The sequence below is a fragment of the Schistocerca nitens genome, chromosome 4 (genome assembly GCF_023898315.1).
Source record: "Schistocerca nitens isolate TAMUIC-IGC-003100 chromosome 4, iqSchNite1.1, whole genome shotgun sequence".
NCBI classification, from domain to species: Eukaryota; Metazoa; Arthropoda; class Insecta; order Orthoptera; family Acrididae; genus Schistocerca; species Schistocerca nitens.
Window position 1 is genome coordinate 928,138,338 of NC_064617.1, and position 27,092 is coordinate 928,165,429.

At 44.1% G+C, this 27,092-nt stretch overlaps 1 long non-coding RNA gene across 1 annotated transcript in view; it reads left to right on the forward strand.

Annotated features, from left to right (window-relative positions):
• The window catches only part of LOC126252891 (uncharacterized), a 525,565-nt gene that overhangs the window by 486,710 nt on the left and 11,763 nt on the right, over positions 1 to 27,092 (forward strand). The window lies entirely within an intron of this gene.

The window sequence follows — 27,092 nt, forward strand, 5'->3', positions numbered from 1 at the left end:
TCGCCATCAGTTAAGGGGCGCAGGGATTTTGCTAAAAGCAAAGCAATTTTGTAACCCACTCTGAGAGCTGCCTCAGTTGATTTTTCTTCGTCGTCCAGATCTTCTTCGGATAGCTTCCTTTTATGTTTAATAACTTCCTGTGCACGGTCTGGTCAATCACATTTTCCACGTCCGTAGTCTTTCGCGTGGTACGACGTATAATGTCGCTGCAAATTAAATTTCGTAAAAGAATTCCTCGTTTTGTGACATACTAAACATTTTGCAACACCATCTTTTTCAGTAAACAGATAAAATTCCTCCCAATGGGGGTTGAACTGCGAAAGCATGGTTGGGGTTACACAACGGCGACTTCACATGATTCTTAACCAGCGAAGTGACTGTTAAGAGCTGATCGTAGTACTTTAAACGTTACACAGTCGGCGCGAATTCAATAGGCACGTTGCGGCCCTATTCAAACGTGCGCGCGCATTTCCCCTCCCTCCCCTCCCTCCGTACTCCGCGACCTTGCAGCTGCTCGCGAGCACGTGCCTGAGCAAACGCGAGTACTCGCGCTGAAAACCGGCCAGTTGTTAAGCCCTGACTTAAACCTAAGGACATCACATACATCCATGCCCGAGGCAGGATTCGAACCTGCGACCGTAGCATCCGCGTGGTTCCGGAGTTAAACACCATCCTTGGGATACTCTTCGTGTAGGGCGATTCTTACGATCGCTTAAAAACCTCCGAAGCGATTCAGATGACCCTGAGACGAGTAATTTAATGTAAGACACCTGGGGACCACAAATGTAGGCAAATGCCCGAAAACTGTATAAAAAATGGACAAGTGACGTCAGCAGATGACGTACATTGCCGCAACTGATCATCCCAACCCAAGGCAAGTTCAGGGTGTTTATAAATGAGTTTAATGCTTTATAATATTTATTATATTAAACTTACAGTATATAAATGATATGTAAAGTGAAAGAGCAGCTCAAACAGTTGTTTGGCACCAGTGCGCATCCGCAGCGCGCAATGTTTCCGCCGAAATCCGCTAGATTGGTTGAACTTCACTGTACCCATGCACTGGATAGGCCGCAAGGGGCCCAATGACAGGGCTTGCTTTGCATGGCCTCCACGTTTACCCGAACAAACGCCATGCGATTTTTTTTTTCTTTGGGGCTTCGTCGTGGGTCGTGTGTACGTGCCACCGCTACCAGCAAACCTCCCTGAATTAAGAAACCGGATTGAAGCAGCAGACTTGATGTTTGCCGTGTGATAAATGGTGCTCACATTGAACAATTATAAGGTTCTTGGTAAAACTGTTTGAGTTGCTCTTTCATTTGCCATATCATTTATAACTGTAAGTTTAATGTAATAAATATTATAAAGCCTTAAAACCCCGATATTTATTTATAAACAACCTGTATTGTTGTCGGTGTGGCTCCTGGCCTACGTGCACGTCTATAGCTCGATCTGTTCAGGGTTCCAATCTTCTGTGTGGCAGGAAGTATTTTTTTTTTCATTGGGTTAGACGATTATGTGTTTATATTGAAAATATATTTGTAATTTCATTTACCGGTCTCACGGTACCCGCTGGTTTATTGCGAAGTACAGTACAGTTCAACAAAAAACTAACGTATTGCGTTATAAGCTTACGAATCGCTTTGCTACCAGTAAATCCCGTACGTTTTCTTTACTGAATAAAAGCTCTAAACAAAATAAAAAGGGACAAAAGGAATGAGGCACAAAATAAGAACAGCTTTTGGTTGGTTACAGCAAGGACAATAATGTAACTTCTACGTTTACAACAGATAACATTTCGAAAAGTGTTCGATAAAAGAGTAGCCTAGCGGAGCGACGTGTAGCACTGCCCCTGCCAGCGATGCTAGGATCGACAAGCTCAGCCGCTGCGCGTACGGCGTGACACGTCACCCGGTGACGTCACATTTCAACGTTTGTCATCCACTTCAGGGTATTCCCGACATTTTCGGCCGCCTGTGTCTTATATTAAAATAATTGTCTCAGTGTCATCTACGTCGCTTCGGGGTTCTTTAGACGTTAGCAAGAATCACCCTATATAGCAAGCCGACCTACTCGGTATAAATATTTACAAGTAGATATAGCAGCCTTCAGAATATCTTGGGAGTTCTAACAGCTCTGAAGCTCTGAAGCACAGGGCCTACATATTCCTAACAAAGTGATTTTATGGAACAAACCGACTTACTTTCGTCAAAATTATTTTATCAAACAAGCAATGTACAGTGCAAACACAGGGAACTCATAATGCATTGTATACTACCCTTACAATTCACTAATGAAGTTAATTGTAACGTTAAACAAAGAACATATTTATATAATATATACGACTGTCAGTTGTAGTGTTACAAGGGCACTAATTCAATGTTCGGCGAAGTAACTATTCCTAACGTTTAGCACGCCGCGGTGGCCAAGCGGTTCTAGGCGCTTCAGTCCGGAACCGCGCGACTGCTACGGTCGCAGGTTCGAATCCTGCCTCGGGCATGGGTGTGTGTGATGTTCTTAGGTTAGTTAGGTTTAAGTAGTTCTAAGTTCTAGGGGACTGATGGCCTCAGATGTTAAGTCCCATAGTGCTCAGAGCCATTTGAACCATTTGAACCTAACGTTTAGTTTACCTACATTTCAGTTATCCTGACACTTTCCTCCCTCGTTAAAATTTCCTTTTGTGTGTGTGTGTGTGTGTGAGAGAGAGAGAGAGAGAGAGAGAGAGAAAGAGAGTAGTAGTAGTAGTAGTAGTAATGGCTGTCCTCCATCTTTAACAATAAGTTTAAATTGGGATCCGTTGCGTGGATGAACATTACGAAGTTTTAGAATTACTTGTGATTTCAAATTTTAATTTCTTTTCGTCGGGAAAAAGTTTATCTGCTCCGGAGAAACATATATTGAGTTGTAAATTGGCGCAGTAAAAAAAGAAGAGTTTTACCACTATGGGACGTTGCTGTGTTCAAACGCGTTTTTCACAGTAAACTATTGAGGCCTGAAGTCATTTCCTGGGTAAGTTATCCTGAGATTGTGATGATGGAGGAAGCGGCTTTTTTTCTTGTTACGATCAACAATATTTCGCACAAAGGTTCCACAACACTGTACATATCTGTGGTTGCATCGTCACATAAGAATAACTTTTTCTGCGTGGGTTTTATGACAACATAAAAAGAATTGCTTTTAACATGCGTTTGGAGATAAAGCATTTTTTGCCTTATTTTGTATTACTGACACACTTGCAGGCTTTCAAACCAAAATCTAATATGATGGATAAAATTAATTTGTTACTTTTGATGTCGTTTACATGAGGGTTCAGAGTTGGTTTTCATGTCAGTTATTCGACTCTTTTGAAGTAATGAATGCATGTCACTCTGCCAGACACCTCGTTTATTTCTCGGCAACACACGCTGCTTGGCGAGCAGAATGTCAGGCGGCTGTTGATACTCGTGGTCCCAAACACCGCACCAACCGCTCGATACGCCTGTTACACCCCTCCACACGCACCACCTCGTATTCATCACTCTGCGGTAACTTGTTGCTTTTTCCCGTTACCTGCACAATTCTGCCCATGCTGCCCACTCGTCGCAGTGTCGTCAAGAGCTCTGTAATTATTAGCTTTTCAAATTTCGAATAATTTCGTGTCACTTCTCGCCCATCAACACACGCCATCCACCTAACACCATGTGACGTAGCTCTAAGCCAAATAAATAGACGCACTGAGAAACGATAGTGTTATTAGATCCCAATTACACTCATGCTCATAAATTAAGGATAATTGCAGAATGTGGTGCCAAACAACGTGACACTACACGAAACTGGCGCTAATAGCATAGGCAAATGGGGAACACACACACGACACAGATCTGTAAGTCCACGGTATTGGTATAAGTTGAGAAAACTGTCCCGAAACACGTATGCTACAAAACGCCACTGTTACCTGCGCATGTACTCCAACTTCAATATGGGATGTGATCACCATGCAAACGTACACAGGCCGCACAACGGGTTGGCATACTCTGGATGAAGTGGTCGAGCAGCTGCTGGGGTATAGCCTCCCATTCTTGCATCAGTGCCTGACGGAGCTCCTGAAGTGTCCTAGTGGTTTGAAGACGTGCAGCGATCCGTCGAACGAGAGCACCCCAGACGTGCTCGATGGGGTTTAGGTTTGGAGAACAGGCAGGCCACTCCATTCGGCTGATATCTTCTGTTTCAATGTACTCCTCCACGATGGCAGTTGGCTGAGCCCGTGCGTTATCATCCATCAGGAGGAAGGTGAGACACAATACACCCCTGAAAAGGCAGACGTACTGGGGCAAAATGACGTCCCGATACATCTGACCTGTTACAGTTCCTCTGTCAAACACATGCAGGGGTGTACGTGCACCAATCATAATCCCATCCCATCCCATACCATCTAACCACGACCTCCATACAGGTCCCTCTCGAGGACATTAAGGGGTTGGTATCTGGTTCCTGGCTCACGCCAGATGAAACCCCGGCGAGAATCACTATTCAGACTATACCTGGACTCGTCCGTGAACATAACCTGGGACCACTGTTCCAATGACCATGTACTGTGTTCTTGACATCAGGCTTTGCGGGCTCTCCTGTGAACAGGGGTCAGTGGAATGCACCTTGCAGGTCTCCGGGCGAATAAACCATGTCTGTTCAGTCGTCTGTAGACTGTGTGCCTGGAGACAACTGTTCCACTGGGTGCAAGGCTACCTGCAGTACTGCGTAGCCGTCCGCAGGCACTGATAGTGAGATATAGGTCTTCTAGTGGTGTTGTACACTGTGGAGGTCCCGTACTGTAGCGCCTGGACACGTTTCCTGTCTGCTGGAGTCGTTGCCATAATCTTGAGATCACACTTTGTGGCACACGGAGGGCCCTTGCTACGACCTGCTGTGTTTGACCAGCCTCCAGTCGCCCTAGTATTCTACCCCTCATAACATTATCAATATGTGCTCTTTGAGCCATTTTCAACACACAGTCACCATTAGTACGTCTGAAAACGTCTTCACACTTACTCGCTGCACCGTACTCTGACATGCACCAACACACCTCTGCGGCCGGCCGAAGTGGCCGTGCGGTTAAAGGCGCTGCAGTCTGGAACCGCAAGACCGCTACGGTCGCAGGTTCGAATCCTGCCTCGGGCATGGATGTTTGTGATGTCCTTAGGTTAGTTAGGTTTAACTAGTTCTAAGTTCTAGGGGACTAATGACCTCAGCAGTTGAGTCCCATAGTGCTCAGAGCCATTTGAACCATTTTGAACACCTCTGCGTATTTGGGCTACTGCCAGCGCCACGGTGCGACGATCGCAGATTAAATGCACTGCACGGTCATACCCGAGGTGATTTAACCCGCAAACCGCCACCAGAAAGTTGTTTCACAATGTAGCAGCATTATCGTTAATTTATGAGCATGGGTGTTGAAGAAAGAGTGGAATGTAGAGAGAGATGATCCTTCCTTGACTTCGAGAAAGGCTTCCATACGGTCCTGTTAAAATAAATACTTGCTTACCGAATAACTGAACTGGTGTTCCAGTAAGATGAAAACTTCCTAGCAGTCAAATCGTTTATAATTGAGAGGCGTCATACTAATGAAAGGCTGGTAGCGTTGGTATATCTGGATTTGATAAGGCTGGTAATATTCTATGGATATACATTGTGGCGCAAATAGAAGTGGCCAGGACGAGTGGATACCATTTGTGACAGCATTAACGGAGGAGAAAGAGACCTGTAGTTACTTATATCAATATGGAGCAACTGACCAAACCGCCGGCCGAATCTTGGAGCACATTTACACAATCTTCACACCTGACGGCGTTGTTAGCAGAGGTCAGTATGATCATGGGCCTAGCTGGTCATCCAGGTCAACGGATTTGTCTATGTAGAATTACTTTGTGTTGGGAGCCCTCAAGTACAAGGTATGTCGCAACAACTCGCATGGTCCTCAAGAATTGTAACAGAACATTTCGGATGAGATGGCAGAAATTCCAGCAGTCCAGCTTCGATCTGCCTTCAGCAGTTTGGTGACGAGGCCATAAAGTACCAAGAGATGAATGATGCTCACGTTCAACATCTGCTAGAGTCAGGTTAGTACAGTATTTCATTTCATCTGCTATGTTTCTCTGTACCCTGGAGCTCGCTTCTCCGGGCCACTTTTCTTTGCCCCATCCTTTATATCACTTCCCAGATAAAATCTGTAGACTTGTGAGATTCATAAAGAAGACGCAGTTACGCACAGAGAGATGCCGTCATTAGGAACTTGTTACGGTATGCAGAAGGACTTGAGCATGGTCGCAGCTTGATCCAAAGACTTGCAGCTTCCTCTAAACATAAATAAATTTAATGCCCGACATAGACGAAAAGATTAATTGCGCGATCGTCCATCATTCAACGGAGCGGCGCGCATGTCAAATACCCAGAAATTTTTGTCCAGAACGATTTAAGAGGACACGGCGGTGTCAATTCAACCGTATGAAAGGGAAAGCCCAATCTCAGATTTAATCATGGTCACATGGTGGTTATAATCCATTAGTGAGTTTACATTCTGTGTGCACTGCACAAATGCATTACTTCAACCAAAGGGCGTTTAAGGTGCAATCTTTCTTCCATTTTTCTTCGCGGGTACAAAATACATCTTGGGAAGGGAGTGGAGAAATTCATTGTTATGTCATAGCGTACTGTACTTCACGTTGAACACAAGTAGCAAACCTGCCAGTCCACAAAGAGATCACGTCGTGATTGCAGAAGGTCAGTCATGATCAGGGCCTGTAGAGCGTAACAAGCAACAAGGCCACGAGGTGAGGGGCTGGAGTTGCTGTAAGACCCCCAATGAATGCTCGGAATGGAATTCTGTCGTACCGATGCTCGGTGGAGACATGCGTACAATAGACCCTTCTTTCTTCCTCTCCAAGAACACTGAAACTCACGAATAGTCGTCTTAAGAAGGCGTAAAATCTTTCGTCTGGTAATAGCATTCACAGTTCTGAATGCGAATGATAGTTTCATCTGTCCCTCGATGAAATCAGGGGTTCTTTCGGGACAACTTACTAAGGTTGCAGCAAGCTGTCATGATATTTTGGACTGCTTTAATCGCAAGAAACTGGGTCTTTTCGTGAGGTGACGGTGTTGACTCATTTCCGACACGTTGTTAATACTATTGAAATTCTCAACCAACGTAAATTTTATCTAATGATTCATTACAAGTAGGAATTGTTCTTTGCATGTCAGTCACTTAATACGAATTTTGGAATCTTGCAGTCACTATTATTGAGTACAGCGTGCGGACAAGTTTGTTTTAGAGCTGTGTGAATCTGTGGAGTCAGTACTTCATTTTGTACTACAGGTCAAGTGACTTTCGTACGTAGATGTATCGCAAAAGGAACCTATACCACCCCCTGGAATTTAGAATGGCGTATAAAAGCCGTGAAACAGATAGGCCATATGGTTTACTTACGGGATAAAGTATTTGTCAGTTGTTGCGCAAAGAATCTTCGTAACTATTTCCTCCATGGTAAACTGTATTTAACGACTCCTAATCTGATTTTAAAAAATTGGAGTTAATCTATTGCAATAATGATGTCGCAACAGTCGAAAGCTGTAGAGAATGCCTTCCACTTGAAAACTAAGGACAATCGTTGCAACATTGAAGTTGATCACAGTGATGATATGAAATGATGAACGCATTTCTGATAATCGTGGTGAAGCTCATAATTACAGTGATTATTATGTTCCTGATGATGGTGATTGCAACTAAGATGATGCTCATGACGATGATTATAATGAAGATTATGATGGTTTTGATGAATATGTAAACACCATACCGTAAAAAAATTTCGTGTCGTACTCAGGAGTCTTGCCATTTTCGTATATGTAACACTATTTCTAAACGGTTTTGTTCCCATAATGCACGTTTCACTCTTCGCCTGCATAATAAGTAAAGAGATACATTCTGACTGAAATTCATATATTTACCACAGAAAATCGAGTGAAAGCACTTACGCAGGATGAATCCGAACTCTATTAACAAAATTTAGATTTTCTGAATAATATTTTCTGTGTTTTTGATATAGGGGAACTTCACATCTCAGTATTTAGAAAATATCCTTGAAAAACCTCCAAAATTTATCGGTGGACCTCAGGTTTGCCTTTGTATAAAAATATATTTTATCTAATCTTTGAAGCACAACTTAAAGAACATTGATTACATCTTAGAGTTTGCATACGGCTCAGAACTGGATCTGTGCTGTACATGAGCAATAATTTTCCAGCAGAAGAATCCGACAGAGTCCCTCCTGGGTGTATGTACTTCGATAGCCGCTACGGGAAAAAATACGGACGCGACTTCATGCGTGGCACAAAGCTATAATCCGTCAGGAGACTTCAGTGAAAATAAACAAAATAGGACGCCTTCATTCTTAGTTTTAATGGTAGTCACCATCGTCTGCTGGACTTAAGTAACTGTCGATGTGAACACGATACATTTTGCGAACGACTTTTGCTATTCCTAACAGAAATTTCATTCTTACAGCCGTAAAACACGGCAGATACGAGACTATGAAATTGTCTGAAAGTCTACAGAGATTTGTCCTTGCTGGGCCGTGGGAACCTCATACTAGCGGTATAGAGATATACTTAAAAAATATCCTGAGTTAGTACGTACAGTGCCTTACAGTTTTAACTAGATACACAGCGAACGTTGAAGTATGCACGTTGTTAGGGTGTTAAATTATTAAATTTATCAGTAATATATCTACCAAATAAACAATTCACGTCCGCTGTGGAGGACTAATTCCGGATAAAAGTTTAAATTACCTAAATTAGAGAGAAAACATGTAACGGCGGACTTATTGGTTTAATATAGTTGTTTCCACAGAACAATTCGTAATATTCACCCCAGAATGTATAATATACAGCAGTATACAAAATGTTAGTGATGATATCGTACTAAAAACGGTAAAATATGGTACGTATCGATGAACCAATTCGCTCAAAATCCCGTCCCCTGTTTCTTTTCCTCCCAGCAAAGAATTAAAAGACAAATTTAATGGGTTCAAATACCCGTGGTATTTACCATACAGTTAAATAATGTTTGTACTGCAGCATGCTGTAAATATTTGCGAAGCGGCAGTCGGTTCGATAATTTGATGGACTTTAACAACCAGCTACGAATAAATTATCAAAATTCAAGCCGAATAATTCCAAATAAATTCTCAAGTTCTCAGCAGCTATTTCCACCTTAGTCTTAAGTAGTAAAACGATTGACTGTAATTATTTTATCTTCTGAAGTCGCTAGCAGAGATATTTTTCAGGAATTTTATTCGAAATAACTCTGCTTGAAAACCGAGAAGATTTCATTTAGGTATGCAACCATTATGGACTTGATGGAAACAGTCATGTATTTCCCTATTAAGAGATGATGTTAAAGTATTTTTTCACCAGACATCTTCAAAGTATTTTATCATTTTATATTTGTACTACTTTCTGATGCTCTATGTTTTTTTTCTCCCAATGCGAAAAAAAAAAGCATCTGTACTCTTGGATGAGCAACAACTGCTACCACGCGAAGAGCACAAGAACAGTTGTCAGCTATTACTATTTAACACGCTGTTGTTGTTGTTGTTGTTGTTGTTTTCGGTCCGAAGACTGATTGGATTCAGCTGTCCATGCTAGGCTGTCCTGTGTCTCTTTACGTCTAGACATCCTACAACCGTTTGGACCTCCTTAATTCAATCAAGCCTTCGTCTCCCTCTACATATTTTACCACTATGCTTACCCCTACTACCAAACTGACTGTTTCTTGATGTGTCATGATGTATCATATCAGCAGATCCCCTCTTTAAGTCATGTTGTGCTACAAATTTATTTTCTCACCAAGGATATTTAGTAATTTCTCCTGTGTTATTCTCCTGTAGCACCGTATGTCTACATTACACTTCCGCACAAGGCTATACTTCAGAAAAAGATCGTCAGTAGAACCTAACATTAAAATTTACATTCTGTATTAAGAAATTCCTGTTTTTCTAAATGCTTTTCGTTCCTAGTCTACATTTTATATCCTCTCTACTTCGGTCATCATTAGTTAATTTGCTGCCCAAATAGCAAAACTACTATTAGTGTTTCGTACCCTAATCTATCAACATCAACTGATTTAATTCGGCTACCTACCATTATCATTATCTTACTTTTATTTATATTCTTCTTATAGTCTCTTTCCAAGACGCTATCCATTCCTTTAAAGTACTCTTCCAAATCATTTGCCTTCTGTGACAATATTAAAATGTCATGTGCAAACCTTGAAGTTTTACTCTCTTCTCTCTGAACTTTAATTCCCATTTTCAACATATTTTTTTCTGCCTTCATCGCTAGCCAATGAACAGATTAAAGAAAATCTGGGAAAGGGTAAAACCCTGTCTCACTCTCTTCTCAACAACTACTTCACTTTCAAATACTGCACCAACAGCCGTTATTTAGATATTGTTTCATTAGGCAAGCAGTTTCGACGCTCCAATCACGTCATCTTCTGATCTGTTGCGTGAATGACACCAACTACCACTCGTGCATGTCTAAGACAAGGCACCAATATTTGCATCTGGTTCCCTAGACATCCGAACATCATGAGCATATTTATATTTATGAAATTGGTACTTGGTGTCGCTCATGCGACAGGCCTGAAGATGACATGATTGGAGCGTCGAGACTGGATGCCTAATAAAATAATATCAAAAAACTGCTGTTGGTAAAGTATTATTAAATTTCGTCTGAGCCCAAAACGGGGTTACGTTTGCTTCACTTGCAAGTCCTTCAACTCTTACAGCTGCAGGTTTATTTCTCTACAAGTTGCAAATGACCTTTACGTCAACCTGTTATTCCCCTATAAAGTCCTCAGTGACGTGAGAAGAAGAACCCAAATTTATTCAGCATTCCTATGTATATTTTAGAAAGCGCGTTCATTCAGTATCACATCAACGCTCCTAAAGAAAATACATTCATATCGGATATCTTACTGGATTTGTGAATCGTTCGAAGTATAATGACAGGCAGGACACAGTACGGTATCCCGAATAGAGAGTCATCTACAGACACTGAAGTGATACGCGGTGTGCTCCAGGGAAGTGTATTAGGACTAAATATGGTTCAAATGTCTCTGAGCACTATGGGACTTAACATCTGAGGTCACCAGTCCCCTAGAACTTAGAACTACTTAAACCTAACTAACCTAAAGACATCGCACACGTCCATGCCCGAGGCAGGATTCGAACTTGCGACCATAGCGGTCGCGCTGTTCCAGGCTGAAGCGCCTAGAACCGCTCGGCCACACCGGCCGGCCCTGTATTAGGACTATTGCTGTTCATGATATACAGTAATGACTTAGCGAATAGCATTAGTTGTAATTTCAGGGTTTACGAAACCGAAGTACTTACCGATAAGGGAATTACATCCGATAAAAACCTGCAATAATATCCAGCGAGGCCTCTTGAAAATATCACCCTCGTGCCAATATTAATTAGCTCTTAACGTAGAGAAATGCAAAAATTTTCATTCACGAAACATAAAACGTGATTTCCCTTGACTACAGGATTAATCAATCACAGTCTGTTATATCATGAGAATAGTTGCGAGTAACAGTGTATGGAAATTTTAAGTGGAACGATCCCACAGTTTCAGTTGTACGTAAAGCAAATGGCAAGCAATGACTCATTGGTGGGATACTGGGTAACTGTAGTTTTTCCACAAAAGAAATTGCGTACGAAACACTTGTATGGCCGACTGACGTCCGGGCCAGTCGGTTTGTTGCAGGATTCTCGAATACATTCTTAGTTCGAATATAATTAATTTCCTTGAGACAGAGAAGTTGCTGTCCATTCATCAGCACGGCTTTAGAAGGCATCGCTCCTGCGAAACGCAACTCGCCCTTTTTTCACATGATATCTTGCGAACCATGGATGAAGGGTATCAGACAGGTGCCATATTCCTTCACTTCCGGAAAGCGTTTGACTCGGTGCCCCACTGCAGACTCCTAACTAAGATACGAGCATATAGGACTGGTTCCCAAATATGTGAGTGGCTCGAAGACTTCTTAAGTAATAGAACCCAGTACGTTGTCCTCGATGGTGAGTATTCATCGGAGGTGAGGGTATCATCTGGAGTGCCTCAGGGAAGTGTGGTAGGTCCGCTGTTGTTTTCTATCTACATAAATGATCTTTTTGATAGGGTGGATAGCAATGTGCGGGTGTTTGCTAATGATGCTGTGGTATACGGGAAGGTGTCGTCGTTGAGTGACTGTAGGAGGATACAAGATGACTTGGACAGTATATGTGACTGGTGTAAAGAATGGCAGCTAACTCTAAATATAGATAAATGTAGATTAATGCGGCTGAATAGGAAAAAGAATCCCGTAATTTTTGAATACTCCATTAGTAGTGTAGTGCTTGACACAGTCACGCGAGTGTTACGGAAATGCTTCAGGAACTCGGGTGGGAGTCTCTGGAGGAAAGGAGGCGTTCTTTTCGTGAATCGCTACTGAGGAAATTTAGAGAACCAGCATTTGAGGCTGACTGCAGTACAATTTTACTGCCGCCAACTTATATTTCGCGTAAAGACCACAAAGATAAGATAAGAGAGATTAGGGCAAGCACAGAGGAATATAGACAGTCATTTTTCCCTCGTTCTGTTTGGGAGTGGAACAGGGAGAGAAGATGCTAGTTGTGGTACGAGGTAGCCTCCGCCACGCACCGTATGGTGGATTGCGGAGTATGTATGTAGATGAAGATGTAGTGTACGATCCTAACTACAAAGTTTGGCTCTGCTGTCCTAATAACAGCCCCATACATCTAAGTTTTAGCCAGGCAAACACTGATTAAACTTACGAAATCCAGTATACATTTCTGTAACAATTAACAGTAAACAAGTTATATAAACTGAAAAAGTAAGTGGAATCAAAATACTACTGTAATCAAAACACCAGACGAAGTTAAAAAACTTAATATTATATTTTCAATAAAAATACAAAGAAAAACGATGACGTTCCATAAAATTATTAAATGCTTGTCGGTTTCCACCTTAAATGCACTTCGCTGCTGTTTTATTTATTTAACACTGAGTGAATACCGAATTACACTGAGGTAACAAAGGGCGTGGCACAGCGATATGTGCGATAGTACCGCATACACAAGGCATAAGAAGGCAGTGCATTGGCGGAGCTGTCATTCGTACTCAAATGATTCATGTGGAAAGGTTTCTGACGTGATTATGGCCGCTCGATCAGAATTAACAGACTTTGAATGCGGAGTGGTAGCTGAAGCTAGACGCATGGGACATTCCGTTACGGGAAACGTCACGCAATTCAATATTCTGAGATCCAGAGCGTGAGGAGTGTACCAAAAATACTAAATTTCAGATGTTACGTTTCACCACGGACAACGGTGGGGCCAACGGTCTACAATTAACGACCGGGAACAACGGCTCTCGCGTAGAGTTGTCAGTTATAACAGATAATCAACACCCCCTTGAAGTAATCGCAGAAATCAATCTGGAACGTACGACGTCCGTTAGGATAGGGCGGCAAAATCTGGCGTCATCGGGCTTTTCGCAGCCAACGACCGTAACGAGTGCCTTCGCTGACAGCACGACATCGGAGTCTGCAGCGCCTCTCCTGGACTCATGACCATATCGGTTGGACCGTAGACGACTGGAAAATCTTGGCCCGGTCAGATGAGAAGAAGAAAGAGTCAGATTCAAAAATATCTCTGAGCACTATGGGACTTAACTTCTGAGGTCATCAGTCCCCTAGAACGTAGAACTACTTAAACCTAACTAACCTAAGGACATCACACACATCCATGCCCGAGGCAGGATTCGAACCTGCGACCGTACCGGTCACGCTGTTCCAGACTGTAGCGCCTAGAACCGCACGGCCACCCCGGCCGGCAAAGAGTCAGATTATTTGTGAAGTGTGCTAAAGCCTTGTAAAAGCCGGACGGTAAAATAGACTCGATTATAATGACCATAAACATGTGGAGAACATGGTGGTTACCATTGTAGCGAACATTCAGGTGTTGATAGAAAAATTAAAAAAAAAAAGAAATTGTTCAAATGGCTCTGAGCACTATGGGATTAAACATCTGAGGTCATCAGTCCCCTAGATCTTAGAACTACTTAAACGTAACTAACCTAAGTACATCACACACATCCATACCGGAGACAGGATTCGAACCTGCGACCGTAGCAGTCGCGCGGTTCCGACCTGAAGCGCCTAGAACCGCTCGGCCACCGAGGCCGGCAGAAAAATTTCAAATCAGAGAGGAATTACTTCTCTTAATCACTTGAAAAGTAGTCAGCTCTTTATGCAATTTTACAGAACCTGCAGACCTACAATAGGAACTATTTGGAACTTGTAGGAACCTGGGGCTTTAGGCCTACTTTTATTCAAGGCTGCCGTCATCAGCCCCCTAGATCTTAGAACTGCTTAAACGTAACTAACCTAAGTACATCACACACATCCATGCCCGAGACAGGATTCGAACCTGCGACCGTAGTAGTCGCGCGGTTCCGACCTGAAGCGCCTAGAACCGCTCGGCCACCGAGGCCGGCAGAAAAATTTCAAATCAGAGAGGAATTATTTCTCTTAATCACTTGAAAAGTAGTCAACTCTTTATGCAATTTTTCAGAACCTGCAGACCTACAATGGGAACTATTTGGAACGTGTAGGAACCTGGGGCTGTAGGCCGACTTTTATTCAAGGATGCCGTTTGGTTTTTGCCCTAATGCTCATTTAGTTACTTATCTTCTAAAGCTGTCACTTTAAGCAGTAACAGATTCTCTCTACGAAAGAAAAGTAAATCTATGGTGGCCAGTGTCTGGGATCATAGCTTACATCGGCAATTGCCGCGCATTGCAAACAGCTAGCTAGCTATGCTTCAGTTATGGAATTCAAGTTGCACTAAAAACGCGTAGTCTCATCTCTGAGTATAATAACAAGTTTATGTTTGTACAGAGCACACACAAAACTTTTCAAAACATTCTACAAAAACCAAACCTCGTTCCACTTCTTATACGACGTAGTAATGAAACAGGACTCACATTCAACGTCTAAACCCACCACTATAAAAACTCATTCACAATTTGAAATACACTCTAAGATAAAAAAATACACGTACCACGAAGGGGTTATGCAAATTAGTCACAAATTGATATTCATAGAGGTATCGACAGAAAATGTAAAACTGTAAATTCTGGCTACCGATGGATGAACGTGTGACGCTGCAGCACAGCTAGCAAGGATGGTAAACATGGCATATGTCGATACCAAGGCAAAGTATTTGTGAATTTTATTCCGTGTCCTCAATCGGATCGTAACTATGCCTCGCAGGCAGGCGCGTGAAAAGTATAGTACGGAGATGTCTTCATTTGAGACAGGACGTGTAGTTGGGCTCAGAGAATCTGGAGAATCGGCGGATCGCTCGACATTTGAACAGGAGCGATGCCACTATTTTATGTTGCTGTCAGGAATTGGTGAAATATGGCAGAACACGGCGTCAAAAAGGAAGCGGTCGACCTAGAGAGACGACACAACGAGAGGACCGAGAAATCGTCAGAGAAGCACACAGAGCTGTGGATTGATAATCACAATAGATCCGATGTTCAACTGGTGCTTCAGGGACCACAAGGACCAGTAATAGGTGGCTCACAGTAGGGCAGCTAAGACGCCCCTTGCGTCGAGTATCATCGGCCTCTGTACACCAACAATCAGGTTTGCAGGAGCGTCGGGCACATTTGGCCTGGAATCTCATTGACTGGAGCAGAATTGTCTTCAGCGATTAATCCCGCTTCAAATTGAGCCCCGATGACCAGCAAAGACATGTCTGGAGATCCCCAGACAGCAGTAGGATACCAGTATGAAAGTCAAATTATGCGGTGCCATTTCATTTGATAGCCTGACCCCTTTGTTTGACAGCAGCACCCTTACATCGTACCTGTACGTCGACCATATTCTCCGCCCTTTTTTCAAATGGCTCTGAGCACTATGGGATTCAACTGCTGTGGTCATCAGTCCCCTAGAACTTAGAACTACTTAAACCTAACTAACCTAAGGAAATCACACACATCCATGCCCGAGGCAGGATTCGAACCTGCGACCGTAGCAGTCGCACGGTTCCGGACTGCGCGCCTAGAACCGCGAGACCACCGCGGCCGGCTCCACCCTTTTTTGTTTCTCTTCATGACAAGCTATCCGGGGCTTAAATTTCAAGAAGATAATTTGCCGCCCCCAAACGGCGAGAGTTTGCTCCTGTACCTTGGTCAGGAAGGTCGCCGGATTTATTGGCAGGCCGCTACAACCAGCTCGGAATTTTGACCATCTAGCACGCCAATTGGACAGACGTTTGCCGGATATCCCCTCTGGACAGCATTCATCCACCCTATCAATCAATGCCAAGCTGAATAATTGATGGATAGAGGCCAGAGGTGGACCAAAGCATTCATGACTTGCTGAATTTGTGAAACTCTTTGTCTTGAATAAATCATCCAAATTTTCTGAAATTGTAAACATTTGTATATCTGTACATGTACGTAACATCTACCGATTTCCGTCCCATACAGATAATTCTTCGTGATGAGTTTTCCTTGTGTGTACGTAGCGACAGCAAGGATTCAACGATCGAAAAACAAACACTCAAGAAATAAGACAAGCATATCTGTCGCGAGATCATACGTTCTCTTCGCATTTTTCTCTTCAGTCCTCTTCCACCGTTAACTGTCGGAACAGTAGACCTGCGGCAGTTTCTTCCACTCTCCAGTCTGTGCTACTCTGGTGCAACCAAGCAGTACGGTAATGAAGTATTAGGCATTGTTATACGCTATGCTTAATTGGTTTTGTGTTATAACATGCGGTAAAGCAGTTCCTGATCCTGCAGCGTCATGCACGATTCCTTCCCGATATAGCTCTTATTTTACAGAGATCGCAATTGTTTATTGATTCCACGCAGTTACAGTTTTACTATCGCCTTGGAGAGCGTATTTAGCACGTAGTAATGAGATTTCATTCGTGAGCTTGATGTCTCAGCGCTAATGTTTCTATTTTCACATACCATGAGAGTAAGCAGGGCTAATCTACGGGCTAAAATTACGCAGCACTTATTTATAGCCAGTGAGTTGTGAAGTTAGTTAACGGAAGTAGGCTACGTCTGGATCTCAGTATTTAGTGGACACAACAATTTGGCAGACGACCACGTTCGCATCGCAAGATGCGCACATAACCTGAGTTACCATGGGCCGCCGTGAGGCGGTGAAGTGCATACTTCTTCCATTTCCACAACTGCTCTACATCTACACCCACATTTTGAAAACCATTGCGAAGTGCGTGGCAGAGGGTGTTCCCGTTGCAGCACGTATTAGAGTTTCTTTCCGTTGTGTTAGCGAATGAAACACGGAAAAGGACTGCTTAAAATCCTCTGTGCGTGCCATAGAGTGAAGTGACAGAAGTCATGGGATCTTCCTGATATACTGTTTGACCTCCTTTAGCCCGGAGTAACGCAGCAACTCGACCTGATGTAGACCTCTGCAGAAATATCGAGCCTTGCTGCCTCTACAGTCGTCCATAACTGCGAACGTGTTGGCGGTGCAGAATATTGTGCAAGAACTAAATTTTCGATTATGTCCCATAAATGTTCGATGGGATTCATGTCGGGCTATCTGGGTAGCCAGATCCTATTCTCCAATTGTCCAGAATGTTCTTCAAATCCACTTCGAATAACTGTGGCCCAGTGACAGGACATCGTTGTGTGGGTACACGAAATCCGGCTGCAAATGGTCTCCATGTAGTCGAACATAGCCATTTCCAGTCAATGATCGGTTCAGTTGGACCAGAGGACCAGTCCATTCCGTGTTAACACAGACCATACCAGTATGGAGCCACCACCAAGTTGTGCATTGCCTTGTTGACAACTACGTGGAATCTGCGCCACACCCGTATCCTATCGTCAGCCATTACCAACTTAGATCGGGTCTCATTTGACCAGGCCGTGGTTTTCCAGTCGTCTATGGTCCAACCGACAAGATCACGAGCCCAGGTGAGGCGCTGCAAGCGATGTCGTGCTGTTAGCAAAGCCACTCCGGTCGATCGTCTGCTGCCATAGCCCGTTCCGCCACATTTCGTCACAATGTCCTAACACATACTTTCGTCGTATGTTCCACATTGATTCCTGCGGTTGTTTCACACAGTGCTGCTTGTCTGTAGGCAGAGACAACTTTACACGAAAACCGTCGATCACTGCGTTGTTCGTGCTGAGAGACAATGCCTGAAGTTTTGTATTCTCGGCACACTCTTGACACTGTGGATCTCGAAATATTGATTACCCTAAGGATTTCCGAAATGGATTGTCACATGCTTGTCTCTTAAAGTATCATCCCGCGTTTAAAGTCTTTTATTTCCCGTCGTGCGGCCATAATCACGAAACAATCCTTTTCACATGAATCAGCTGAGAACAAATGGCAGCTCCTCCAACGCCGTACCCTATTGTACGTTGTATACGCGTTACTACCGCCTTTTATACAGGTGTTTCCGCCGGCCGAAGTGGCCGTGCGGTTAAAGGCGCTGCAGTCTGGAACCGCAAAACCGCTACGGTCGCGGGTTCGAATCCTGCCTCGGGCATGGATGTTTGTGATGTCCTTAGGTTAGTTAGGTTTAACTAGTTCTAAGTTCTAGGGGACTAATGACCTCAGCAGTTGAGTCCCATAGTGCTCAGAGCCATTTGAACCATTTTGAACAGGTGTTTCCCTCTGTCTCACAACTTTTGTCACCTCAGTGTATTTAGTCTAATCTCGTCTTATCAAGCCTAGATTCCTCATTTAAAGTTAATTCATAAAAAATTTTAAGCACGCTTTCCTTCGATAATTGGTGTGTTACGTGCAATCATATGCTAGTTCACGTTTTTCAGTATTTCCTTGTCACTTTTCCTTGAGGCAAACAAGCCTGCCTCTATTCGTGTTGCCCGTGTCTCTTTACTCTCAATATCGTCTGTTAGTCCTATTTGGTATGACTCCCACACACTTGAGCAGTATTCTTGGTTTGGTCGCACGAGCGTTTTCTAAGCAACCTCCGCTGTAGACTCCGGAATGAAATTTTCACTCTGCAGTGGAGTGTGCGCTGATATGAAACTTCCTGTCAGATTAAAACTGTATGCCGGACCGAGACTCGAACTCGGGACCTTCACCTTCCGCGGGCAAGTGTTCACCGCTGCAGACTGATTGCCTTTTCTCGATTCCTGCCAATGTTTACTACTGTCTGTACCTACGACTGAGCCTATCTGATAATTCCGTTTCGTATCCGCACGAATTGCTACGTCCAAACATGTGTATGAGTTGACTGGTTCCTGTCGCGACTCACTGATGCTGTACTCATACCATACTGTGTCTTATCGCATTCTGAAGGCCACAACTTTACATTATTTTTTGAACATTTAAAGCAAATTACCAATCTCCTTGTCACTTTAAAACCTTAAGAACAACTGCCTGGACATTTGTGCAGCTTTCTTCAGGTAGTATTTCTATCTATGTACAAGCATCATCAGCAAAAAGTCTGGGGTTACTATTAATGTCCGTCAAGTCGCATACAATATGAAGAGCAAGGATCCACACACAGTACACTGGGACATGCCCGAGGTTCAGTCTGAAATTCGCACCAGGATGCTCATCAATGGGCAGCGTATCCGTTACAGCTCTGCCTGCAACAGAAATCTATTGAATGTCGTTACTACATACAGTCATTTACCCTTTCAGTTAATCTAAGTGCTGGTTGTCGGTCCTTGTTGAGGTTGTGACCATGGTCGTGGGTGGTTAGCCTCTCAGTAACTCAGATCTCAGTCACTTCTTTAATAACACCGTCCCAGTAGCGCCAGGTCTACGGCAGACGTCTTGTTCGGTAGTAGTGCATTACGTGCGGGTCTAACGCTGTATCACACAAAATTTGCTTTTCTACTGTCTCTTGGTATGCCTCTGAGCATCTGTTCCACTTTAGATCAAGTTATTGATATACTACTTTCACTTTGACGAATAGTGTGTGTGACGTCGTGAAATGGCAAACCGCATGTTATCATAACCGTGTTACCCACCGTTAAGCACGAATGAAATAATTTTTTTGATGATACTTTACTATGTGATCCAAAGTATTCGGGCATGCCTATGTAATGTGGAATAGACCACTAGTCGGACACTCCCTTATAAAAGGGGGCGGGGCGTTTTGTATTGCTTGTAGAAAAGCACTAACAGCAGACTGGATCAGTTAGGAGAGCTCAGAGATGGATTACTCACTCTATGTCTCTTGAGTAGCAAATCAAAATGGCTCTGAGCACTATGGGACTCAACTGCTGTGGTTATCAGTCCCCTAGAACTTAGAACTACTTAAACCTAAGTAACCTAAGGACATCACACACATCCATGCCCGAGGCAGGATTCGAACCTGCGACCGTAGCAGTCGCACGGTTCCGGACTGCGCGCCTAGAACCGCGAGACCACCGCGGCCGGCAGTAGAAAATCCATCAGGGTCATATCAAGCCTTCCAAAGGTACCCAAGTCAACTGTTAATGAGGTGGTTGTGAAATGAAAACGCGAAGAAACAGCCACAGGTTAACCAAGACTAGGTAGAAATGGTGTAATGACTGTCAATGACCGTCGAGTACTGAGGAGTGTGGTTGTAAAGTATCAGCAGGTGATGTCACTTGTGGAGTTCAAAAAATGCTTCAAATGGCTCTAAGCACTATAGGACTTAACATCTGAGGTCATCAGTCCCCTAGAATTACAACTACTTAAACCTAACTAACCTAAGGACATCACACATATCCATGCTCGAGGCAGGATTCTAACCTGCGACCACAGCAGCAGCGCTGTTCCGGACTGAAGGGCCTAGAACCGCTCAGCCACACCGGCCGGCTCGTGGAGTTCCAAAGTGCTTCCAGCAGTCCAGTTAGCACAATGACTCTCTAAGAGTTAACAGATTCGAGCAACTTGTCATAAGCCACGTATTTTTGTAGTCAGTGCTATACCCTGTCGCAGTCCGATGGGACAGTTTGGGTTCGGCGAATGCTTGCAGAGTGTTAACTGCCATGTGGAGGGCCGACAATGAAATACGGAGGAGTTTTTGGTGGTAAGGGTGTGGGTTTTCTTATTGCCTTTACGGAAACACTGGATATGAAAGGAAACTGACACATTTCACAGCATTGTGTATTTTGTGCAGTAGAGGAACTCTTGGGAGACAATGATTATTCGTATCAGCATCACAGTGCACCCTTTCACCAAACACCGTCTGTGGGACAGTGGTTTGTGGGCAATATGATATCTGAAACCGACTGGCCTGCCTAGATTTCCGACCACAGCTCTGGGATGAGGTGGAACGTCGGCCGCTCCATATCCCGGCGTCAAACATCACTATCTTCTCTATTTTTTGCTCCTGAGGAAGAATTGGCTCCCATTCCTCAACATACAGTCAGACACCTCACTGAAAGTGTCTCCAGCAGAGTCCAAGACATCATAAAGGCGAAAGGTGGACACAGCCGATATCAGATACTTTTGATTGGATATCGTCTTTAGCGGTAACACTAAGAAGCGATATGAGGCGGGACGATCACACAAAATCGGTATTAGCGAGGAATTTAGGTTTATTGCGAGGGCTGTGGGATGATGCTATGTATATGTAAAGTAATGACATATAAGACGCTAGTGCGATCACTTCTAGAATATTGTTCCGCTGTTTTGAAGCCTTATAAAACAGATATGAGAACAGACTTCGAAGGAGTTGACAGACATGCTGTTAAGACTGTAACAGATCGGTGTACCGCAGGCGAAAGTGCAACAGAAATGACCGGAGATCATAAGTGTGAATAGTTCTCGCAAAACACTATTGGGTAAATTTATAGAATCCATGTTGGAAGAAGAAAGTGCGACTATTATGGTGCAGCCATCGTACACCTCGTGTACTGATCATGAAAATAAACTAAGAGAGATTAGAGGGCATGTATATGCACGTAAACAGTCACTTTTCTCATCGCTCAGTAAATTAATGGAATAGGAAAGAAAATCTATAATATTGGTACAGGACGACTGTGACCAAGAAGGACGTTCCTCACACCGTGGTGATACAGATCAGGAGCGATGAAGTAATGCATTGCATTCTTGGGGGTACAGAACGATGGAGGTAGTCAAGATGAACGAACGGATGCACGTAGTAGCACAACAGGTTTCTGCATCTTTAGCCTGTGACAGACGATGGCAGACGTGCTATTGGCACAGTTCTACGCCATGCCGGCCGCTGTGGCCGAGCGGTTCTGGGTGCTTCAGTCCGGCACCACGCTGGTGCTACGGTCGCAGGTTCGAATACTGCCTCGGGCATGGATGTGTGTGATGTCCTTAGATTAGTTAGCTTTAGGTACTTCAGGGGACTGATGACCTAAGATGCTAAGTGCCATAGTGCTTCGAGCTATTTGAACCACCTTCGCCATATTGACATTCTGCGTATGGTGAGGCCTCTACCACCTACCTGGGGACACGGATATGCACTGCCACATGTCTCTTTCGACGTATTCGTACTGTGCCATTGCTGTGCAAAGTATACCGCCTGTCATCAGAGCTGGTAACGTTTGTATAAGCTTTGAGTCTCCAGTGAGTTGCTTCCGTGCCCATTCTCTCTCCGTCTCTTGTGATTGGCTGTGTTTGGAGGCAAACACCTGGAACGTTGGTTCTGTACCCCACAGTGAATACGTGGTTCTGGATGGTATGGTGACTCAACGGATGCTGTCGTCCAGTATCGAGTTGCTCTGTGACCCGTCAATCCGCTGCTGTAATTAGCGATACTGATCTGCAGCTGCTGTTCGATTTCTTGTTCCTACATTAATTCACTCTGACCGTGATATTTTCTGCAAATCGAGGAACCCGTACGATCTTAGTGATTTTGTGTCCCATACGTCGTACAGATCGTATGCCTGTCGCCAAATGCTTTTATAGCGCGCGTGTTGCCGGCTAGTAAAAGGTTTGAAAGCAGCCCACCATCCACGAGGCACAACGAGCTGTTCTACTCGTCTGGCAACAAGAGGCTCTTCCTTTCGAACACATTTCAGTTACTGATGACTGTAATCACTAATAAATCTTCAGCTTTTAATGACACTATAAATATGAATCCAAGTCCGCTGCTTCAATTGAATTTCTCTACTGCGATAGGCCTATTTGGGCTATAATTGCCACTGTCAAGCTATCTTCTTCTTGCGTTACGGCCTCTGTAGGACCACGGGTAGCCCCTTCGTGGACTGAATTTTCCTCTTCTTCTCCCAGAACCTCTTCATTCTCCTCTTCTTTTCTCCCGCTCTTCTTCCGAAATCTCTAGTTTCCGTTTCTCCTGGCGGCTCCACTGGTGACATTCTAATCTTTTCCTGTATTCTTCGCTGTCATTGATCTCCGGCATATTTGTCGGTGTATATTTGTTTCTCCAATATTCCTTTCCTTCGACCTTGATCCCCATTTCCAACCAGTCCTTCCCAAGTTCAACAACCCACTTAGTTCTTGTCTTTTCCCTTAGTCTGCCTGTTGTTTCCCACATTCTCTTCGTCATTCTGTCCATACTCATCCTAACTACATGCCCAGCAAACCTTGCCCTTTTGAGTATGATTTCCCCGGATATCTGCGAATAATAGATATAATTTTATCATTACCTGCTTAAATTATTTTTATTTACATGCTATCACTATATGGTGCGTGTGTGCATTAATACATACGTCTAGTTATTCTTGACTTTCACTTCAAACTGATGAGTGCTGTCACTTATTAGATTGCTGTCTAAGATTTTACGATATATGTTTGTACTTTAACGAATTTGTGACAGCTTGTTGGTCATTTTTGAGATCACTGGATGCTGTCCAACGTGTTTTGTTTACATTTATATGGTAACGAATTTCTGACAGCCCATTTGACATTTGCACCAACGATCCTATATGGTTGCAAAGTTGTTTCTTATATAAATTGCCTATTGGCTTCTGCCTCGGGTTCTTCGGCCGACGTTTGTTTGATGATTTTTCTGACATTTCACCAGCATTAGTGGCTGACATTGTCAAAGCTGGTGGTGGACTGTAGCCGAGCTCAAAGAACAGTCCGAGACAGAAACCAGTAGCCAATTTTCCAACAAGTGGCAACGAAAGCTTCAACAATTTTGTTTTATATTGTATATGAAGTTAGCTGATTTACTCTTTGATCTTTACTGCTAAAATTATAATGTCGTTACAAGACTTATACCACGCATCGGGACTAGAAGAATGAAAATTAAATTTTCAGCTATCATTACATATCTGTAGAAGAAATCTCATCGAAATCGGATCACTGCTTCTGATACGGATATTCATGTTACAGTAAAAATCTGCGTCATGAAACAGTATGTTGTTGAAGTGGTTTTTAGGAAACGTCGCATCACGGCACGTCGATTCGCCATTCCTACAGAAATTAACGCATGGAAAGGACTATTCTCGAGATAAGCGCAGCTGTGTGCAGTGTCGGAGAATGGTGACGTACTGTGAGCAAGTTTGCGAAACTGGTGACGGCAGGGCTTATAAAGCGGCGTTATTAGCCGACGGCGATGTCCTGCGCAGCGACTTCAAAGAGCCGGCAGACAAGCGTCTCCCGCCAGCCCTTAATGAGCCTGGGCCACCCAGCAAGGGACCTCTCACCTGCCGCTGTCAAGGATCACACACGGCAGGAGCGAGTCTGCAATAATGCGAAGGACAGCGCTGGAAGATGATACTGAGGAAAGGATTATTAGTAATTCAAATGAAGAAGGTTAAGCAAAGATGGAACAGGGAGGCCAGTGAAGAATAAAATGCCTGGACTACCGAGAGATACGTACGGACATCGGCAGAATCAGAAGTGACCTGGGAATACTCGAGTCTTTTTAACACGCTGTCAGTGAACTTAATGCGATAAGTAGAATTTTATTCATCATGACTGTGAATTTGGAAGTACGTTACGCGGCCGATTGCTAAAGAAACTGGTACACCTGCCCTATATCGTGTAGGTCCCCATGCGCACGCTGAAGTGCCACAACACGACGTGGCGTGGATAATGTCTGAAGTAGTACTGGACGGAAATTACACTATGAATCCTGCTGGGCTGTCCATAAATCCGTAAGAGTACGAGGAGGTGGAGATCTCTTCTTAACCGCACTTTGCAAGGCATCCCAGATATCTTCAATAACGCTCATGTCTGGGGAGTTTGGTGCCCAGCGGAAGTGTTTAAACTCAGAAGAGTGTTCCTGGAGCCACTGTGTAGCTATTCTTGGCGTGTGGGGTGTCGCATTGTCATACTGGGATTACCCAAGTCCGTCGGAATGTACAGTAGACATGAATGGACCGCGCAGTTTGGGGCGTCTTGCCACGGTTCGCGTAGCTCCCCTCGTCGGAGCTTCGAGTCCTCCCTCGGGCATGGCTGTGTGTGTTGTAGTTAGCGCAAGTTAGTTTAAGTTACATTAAGTAGTGTGTAAGCGGATGACCTCAGCAGTTTGGCCCCATAGAAACTTACCACCAACACGAATGGATGCAGGTGATTAGACAGGATGCTTACGTAAGTGTCACGTGTCTGAGTCGTATCTAGACGTATCACGTGTCCCATATCGCTCCAACTGCACACGCCCCACACGATTACATAGCCTCCACCAGCTTAAACAGTCCCCTGCTGACATGCATGGTCCATGGATTAATGAGGTTGTCTCCATACCCGTACACGTCCATCCGCTCGATAAAATTTGAAATGTGACTCGTCCGACAAGGCAACATCTTCCCAGACATCAATAGTCCAATGTCGGTGTTGACGGGCCCAAACGCGGAGTAAAACTTTGTGTCGTGCAGTTACATCAAGCGTAGACGAGTGGTCCTTCGCCTCGGAAAGCCCATATCGATGACGTTTCGTTGAATAGTTCTCACGATGACACTTCTTGATGGCCCGGCATTCAAATCTGCAGCAATTTTCGGAAGTGTTGCACTTCTATCACGTTGAACGATTCTCCTCAGTCGTCGTTGGTCCGGTTCTTCCAGGATCATTTTCCGGCCGCAGACGTCGGAGATTTGATACCTGATATTCACGGTACACTCATGAAATAGTTGTACGGGAAAATTCCCACTTCATCGATCCCTCGGAGATGCTGTGTCCCATCGCGCGTGCGCCGACTAGAACTCCACTTCAGACTCACTTAATTTCTGATAATCTACCATAGTATCAGCAGTAACGGGTCTATCAACTGCGCCAGACACTTGTCTTATATTGGCGATGCCGAGCGCAGCGCGATATTGTGCCTCTTTACGTATATCTGTATTTGAATACGCATGCCTATACCAGTTTCTTAGGCGCTTCAGTGTAATATAAATATGTCACAAAAGCAGCATTATATCGTTTTATTTAGAAACAACTACTTTCGAGAGATCACCCATCTTTCTCGTAAACAGTTGTTTTTGTTGCATTTGAGAGTGACAGTTAAAGTCGGGAAGTACAAGTACTCTCGGAATATTATATACTAGTACAGTTTTATTTGGGTAACTGAATACGGAGTAGCCCTTACAACTTCAGTCCAGATCGCTATTTAGGTGCAGACGGGAATTCTTACAGGTAGTCTTCCTCAGTACGTGGCTGAATTGTCCGCAGCTCGTGGTCGTGCGGTAGCGTTCTCGCTTACCGCGCCCGGGTTCCCGGGTTCGATTCCAGGCGGGGTCAGGGATTTTCTCTGCCTCGTGATGACTGGGTGTTGTGTGTTGTCCTTAGGTTAGTTAGGTTTAAGTAGTTCTAAGTTCTACGAGACTGATGACCACAGATGTTAAGTCTCATAGTGCTCAGAGCCTTCGAGCCACGTGGCTGAAACCCGCTCTGATGTTGCCGGTTCTCCAGGGCTGAAATGTGGGACGCTGAGACCGACACAAACTGTACAAGTAGAGCGCTGGTGCGGGCACAAGTGTTCCATAGAACGCCGTTGTCGAATATGGAGCTCCGCAGCAGAGGAATTCACGTGGTCCTCTTCTGAGGCGATCACATTGTCAGTTACGTCTGCAGTAGGCGCGCGGTCACAGACTGAACGT